Raw genomic sequence first — 6,642 nt, 5'->3', positions numbered from 1 at the left:
CTGGTCACGGTGCACAGCCTAAGAGAGACGTGTAGTGCGATAGTATATAGTAAAGTTTGTGCTATGTGCACGTACTTGCAAAATGCGTACGAATAGACAAGGTTTTCAAACTTTCCCTTTTACATACTTAACTAAGGATGCTAAAAATCCTGAACGTTCGGGATTTATCATTCGCGTCCGAAAACTAATGAGATCGCCTGACGAAACAAAAATTATACTCCTCCTAAAAGCCACGACGCTCGCAGGAGCGCTTGCGGCACGCCATGAGTCCCCTGGTGCGCGACCGTTTCCCAGTGCGCCGACACAACGTCTCTTCCTCAGCCTCGCAACTCGCGAGGTGCTGATTGGCGGCTTGCCGGCGGGCGAGCGCGATCTCACCGGTGTGGTGATCCGGCGCCAACAGGTACTCCTCCTCGCTGGAAGCGTGCACCCGGTCCACGTACCGCCCAGCGTAGATGAGGCGCTTGGGCCCGACTGCACTTAGGGCGTCGACACGGGCGTCCTCCGCCACCCTCACGGCCCTCGCACGAGCCTTCTGCCAAAGAGCCAATTGACTGACTCTCTCGGACGCGACATAGGCCTCCCAGGCAGCTTGTTCCGCGGTGCGCTTCTCTTCCTCGGCCTTCTTCTCCGCCTCTATTTTGGCGTGCTCTGCTGGAGGCAAATCCTCCCACAAGGTGACATCCATTTGTTTCCAAAGCTCCTCAAAGCTGGGGGGCTCGGCGGGCGGCGCGGCGTTCTCCTCGTAGGCGGGAGACGACGCGTCCTCCGGCGCGCGTGCTAGCGAGATTAGGAACGCCGACGCGTCCTCCTCGACTAGTGGCGGCGAGGAACAGAACGGTGGCGCGTGACCGTCCGAGCGGTGCAGCGAGGGGCTCCTAGGGCTTGGGAGGGGCGATGCCATGGTGGTCGACGTGAGAGGGAGGGGGAGGAGATAGCGATGAACGTGAACGTGAGGGGGAGGAGATAGCGATGTCGTGAGAGGCGCAGTATTTATAGCGAGCAATGGCACACCTACGTAAGATATGGACTGAGCTGCACTGACTTAACTGCAGGTCCAGTTGCGTCACTGACATTTGGGCCAGACCCCTGTTGGGCCCATATGTCAGTGACCCAATGCACCTGCAGTTAAGTAACAACTACGTGGGCATATTTGTTGGAGTAAATTATGGGGGAGCGAATGGGTGGAAATATTGCTGGTCAGAACGGATTGGACGAGCGTGGGGGGAGGAGAGTCATGCATGCAGATTTTTTCACACGGGCTTCCTGCAGGTATGGGGAACGGTGCATAATAAGTCATCTTGCATGCCGGGCTAGGTATAGTCTCAAGTCATTAAAAACATACACGCCCCACACATGTTCATATTTCAAGGTGCACTAAATTATTGAATGCGATGATTAAGGCTGGCCATAGTGGTATCTTAGCTGGTATCATGCACACGGGAATAGCAAACATCCTCATGTGGCAAAGAATTAAAGAAGAGAGGGGGATTAGAGTAACTAGTGTGCATACATGCATTGGTAAACACATTTTTTTGTGAAGAACGGCAGCACTAGTTGAGTACTTTTACAGACTTCAAAAACTATTCCACCGCCTCTACTATCTTGCTAAGAATAGGTGAAATTTTTGAATCGAGCCCTTTAAACTAGAAGGGAGGTAGTGGTACTCTAATAGCTAACCATGTTGTGATGACAAGATAGGACATGGCACGCACCTGGACAGAGGAACTAGTCTGCATTGTGCATTTAAGTTTTGTCTGAAGTCAATGTACCTCTACTTTCACCAGACTTATATGTCAACATTCACAATGTCAAATCAATATTTTTACACTCATTATAAAACGTAGTTTTTATACTCATTATAATCAGTATTGTAGATATTGATATTTTTAGTATAAATTTGGTCGTGGGATTTCATTGATGCCTGTCAGCGTGGAGGAAGAGGAGCTTAGGGCTTGCATTGCCGGTCTCTACATAGGTATTTCTCTTCATAATCCTGTAATTTTAGAGACTGGTTGCGCTTTTGTGGTAGCATCTCTTGCATCGGGGAAGTATGACAGGTCTGCTATGCATGACCTGAAGATGAAAGCATTGAGCATCTCGAAGTTAATCAACAATCTTCAATTGTCAAAGATTAGCCGTTCGGCCAATAAGGTGGCACACTTAATCGCTAAGTATAGATTTGACAATAGATTAAATGGTATTGTTGTAAATAACATACCGCCCTGTGTGGTGAATATCTTATATATATATATATATATATATATATATATATATATATATATATATATATATATATATATATATATACACTAATCGGAGGCACCATATGAGCCTCTACGTTAATCCTCAACACCTAATCTAATTGGTCCGTCGGATCTCATGATTAGTTATCTACAGCCATACGATGATGTCCCTCAAGAGTCGTACCCCGAAGTCCCACGTCCATGCCTCTTTATTACCAAAAACGTTTTCCTCTGCAATCACCAATCCAGCCCCAGCCATGATGTGTTGGTAATATCAAGCCAACTTCTCCCCGATCCTCTTCACTCGAATCTGCAATCCATCCCAACCATGATGCGTTCGCTGCAAACCATCTGGGTTGATGGGAGCTGAGTAGGAGATTCTTCCAATATCTTCATCTTTCATGCCCGGTCAAAACGCAATCCACGATGCATGATACAGTGGAGGAGGAGGTGCATCCACGGCTCTCTGAATCGGATCAGACAGTTGCCATTGTTGGCGACGGTTGAATAGTGGAGCAAGTACGGCAGACTGATGACACCATGGTTGTCAAAAGAACTATGGCGGACACTTCTAGCTCCAGACCTCCTCACATCGGTGAAGAAACCACATGCATGCCCTCCTCCTATTATCAGTATCATGAATAGCCGCAGGTCCTTCAGGTAGAGGACACCAGTTAAATATGAATGAAAGTTTTATCATACAGGAAGATGAGTGCCTCTGCAGTTTTTCGAAAGAAAATTAAGGAGATGCAGGCAAAGAAGGATGCGCCATTGCATGCTAATTAAGTACCAGACCAAGGAGGTCATCATGTTTGAAGCTGCCGGCTGGTGGCGTCTGGTGTGGAGGACGGACACATCACCTCACCCGGTGTTGAGTAGTCCGCAGCAACGTGTAATGGTAGTCAGCTTCATAGTTTTTCATGTTTGGGTTCTCCTTCTCTCTCATATATATGCAATGCTACAAGCAACTTTCTGTTTGTAGGGAGTTTCCTTTCTTCTACCGTCTTGCACATTTATATATTTCTGTTGTTACAGGAATTCAGTTTCTATTGTTTTACCTTTTCCCCACGTTTTTTTAGCAGAACCACCATCTATACATTTACTGGAATCGTGACAGTTAGGAGTCCACTCTGAATTCAGAAGGAGGCTATGCTATCGACGTCTTCAACAATAAAGGGATTAATATTACAAGAAGTATTACGGATGCATTGTATTATTTGCAGCCTGTCTCTGATCTATTCTTGGCACATCATCTCTGGTCATCACTCGATTGTACCATAGGTAACGATGTGAAAATCCCGCATAGGTAATGCTCCTTTTTTATTTTCATGCTCCTTTTTTTAGATTTTCATGATATATATGACGCCCCAGTGTGATGCAGGCTGCATATATATAGTGCCGGGATTAGGTTTTCAAAAGTATACTCTGTTTATTAAGTTTACTTATCATGATCGAGTACACAAGTTAACCTTTTCATTTATGCTATGCACATATGCCGTTTCCTTGATCATATATGTGAATATAAACTAACAGATGGTACAAAGGACTCGAGGTGCTCTGAAAAACTCCATGCAGCCTGCTGATTCATATAAAATGCACCCATGCTCATTTATAAATTTATACACTTCATAAAATATATTTTGAAAAACATGCCTAACAGCTTAACCTTGCTCCATCCTGTTTGAATTGCTGAGCGTATTTTTTCTGTTCCCAAGTTTAATGAATGTGCTCAAGAATTCTGATAACACTAGATTCTATAATTATGTTAAGACAATTTGATGCCTAAATTTAAGTTATGATCTTTATAGTTGGAGGCTCCTTTCCAGACTCTAAATTAGTCCTAGGAGAAACAGGTCTGAAAACAAAGAGAGCCGTCAGATGTTAGTTCATGAGAAAATACAAGCCGTATGATGGCGGTTTTCCGAAATCACAAATGCTTCCCTGCGGCCTTGACGCAAGAAAAAACACATCCATGTCTCCTCCTCAAGCCCTTTTCAGTTTCTTTATGGTGTCCAGCGGCTGCCGTTCGCCTATTCCACCGTCAGTGCACCGATGTGTTGATCTACCAGGCATCAGGTTCTCATCCCAAGACTAACAATGAGAGCGGCCAATAAGTCAGGCATAACTATGGCGCTGCTTCTGCCTCTCTGTTCTGCAGCCCTACTTTAATCTCTATGTTACGAATTGGACAGTTCAGACTTCAGGGCAGTGCTAGCATACGGCATGCTTGCGCAACAAAATGTTGTGAAAAGCAGGCTCGGTGGAAAATAAAAAGGATGGGGGGAGATTGCTTGCTAAGTATGTTGATCTGCTGTAACTTCTGCTGCATATTCTTTCCATAGCCATTTCGTTGTCTTCTGGAAGGATTGATGTGCCATGCAACATCTGATCCCATGTATATGAATGAAGGAACTAATTTTGCTTTGCTAAATTGTTTGCATAAGTTATTGTTAGGTCATTTTATAATCGCTTATATATAATCACAACAATGCTAAACATACATTTTGATCATCTGTTGTACGCTTTAGGTTATGGAGGATTTGATATGAATAGTTTAGTATTTCTTTTACTAATGGATCATTTTTCAAATGGTATAGATCAAAATAGGTTACAATCTGCAGGTTAAGTCTAACACGTGCATTGCTAACATAACATTGAACCATCATAGCTACCACGTGAAGGAAAGAATTTCACAAGGTTCTAATGTTGAGGACCTACAAAGAGGTGCATGATAATATTTGATAATATTAGTACGATTTTCTGTTGCATACATTCCTTATAAAACTTAGGAACTCCTACTTTTTTTTGGTCTAGCTTCCAATTTATTGAAGACCTTTTGTGTACTGAAAGATCAGTACTGTGGGAGTCATTTGTGTCATTTAATTATATATATGTATATTAGCTTAGGTAAGTTCTATTTTGTTTCCTAATCATGTTAGTGTTGTAGAAAGTTAGTACAAAGTTGAGTCATTTATTTTGGGACGCAGGGAGTACTATTTTGTTTGAGGGTATCTTCTTTTCAGAGATTGTATTTTCAAATTTTGGTCTCATAAAATATTCTTTAATCAGCATTATTTTGCATACTCAAAAGTATTTAGATGATCCACAAATGACTAGCCCGTGCACCTATGACTAGTTGATAGAAAAGCAGCATTATTAACTATGATCATTCATGGCATAATCTTGTATAGACATTATGTCCGTGATAGGTTGGCCATTATACAATTGTTTCTATCACTATTGCTACACCCCGAAACCGCTATCCGGCATGCATCTCAAATTATTAAGTTTATAAAAAGAATGCAACACAATAAGCAACATAATATAATATAGACATCAAGAAATATAGCAATAAGATTAAACCTCATCATTTTATCCTTAGTACCAACAATAAAAATATGTGTCTTGTCCCCATTCTATTACTGGGATAGAGAACACTGTAAGATTGAACCTACTACTATGACCCACTCCCTCAAAAAAATTAGCCATCTATCTTGGCCAGAGAAGACAAATAACACATAGTTACTCAATTGCGCAACAAAGAAACATAAAAAAGTTCAACAATATCCAATGAACAATCTGATTATAAATCCACAAATTCATCGGATCCTAACAAACACACCATAAGAATTACATCTGATTGATCTCGGAGGAGAACATGGTATTGAAGATTCGAGAGAGAGAGAGAGAGAGAGAGAGAGAGAGAGAGAGAGAGAGACCATCTAGCTACTACTATGGACCTGTATGTCCTAATGGAATTACTCACACATCATCATGGAGGCAACAGGTTTGATGAAGAGGCCTCCTCCAATGGCTTCCCCCTCCAGCAGAACTTTGGAACAGAGGCTTGCAGCGGTGGCGATAACTTCTCTCTAAGAGCAACAGATGGTTTCGATATTTAACTATTTATAGAGATTTATGACGGTGGAATTAGGTCAAAACTCTACACATGGGCCCCACAAGCCCAGGTGGCGCGACCACCAGGAGGTGGTCACGCCACTTTCCCTTGTGGTTGGTTAGTGGGTCCTTTTGACTCTTCCCGAAGCTTCCAATGTTCCTTCTGATCCATAAAAATGGTCAAAATTGGCATCGTGTTTGGACCTTCCTAGGTATTGATTTTCTTTGAAACCAAAAACAAACAAAAAATAGGAACGACCACTAGGCACTGAACTAATGGGTTAGTCCAGGAAAATAATATAAAATGATAATAAAAGCATATATAAATAATAATATAGCAGCATGGAACAATACAAAAATTATAGATATGTTTGAGATGTATCACCTGCCTAGTGAGTGGTGTCGAGGTGCTCTGGAAAGACTTATGCTCATTTCTAGGAACAAGAAAACCCCTTTAGTTAAGTGCTTCATTTAGCTTTGCTTTTGTCCCTTGTTTGCC

This window comes from Triticum dicoccoides, chromosome 1A, assembly GCF_002162155.2.
Source record: "Triticum dicoccoides isolate Atlit2015 ecotype Zavitan chromosome 1A, WEW_v2.0, whole genome shotgun sequence".
Lineage (NCBI taxonomy): Eukaryota > Viridiplantae > Streptophyta > Magnoliopsida > Poales > Poaceae > Triticum > Triticum dicoccoides.
This window is presented reverse-complemented; position numbering follows the sequence as displayed.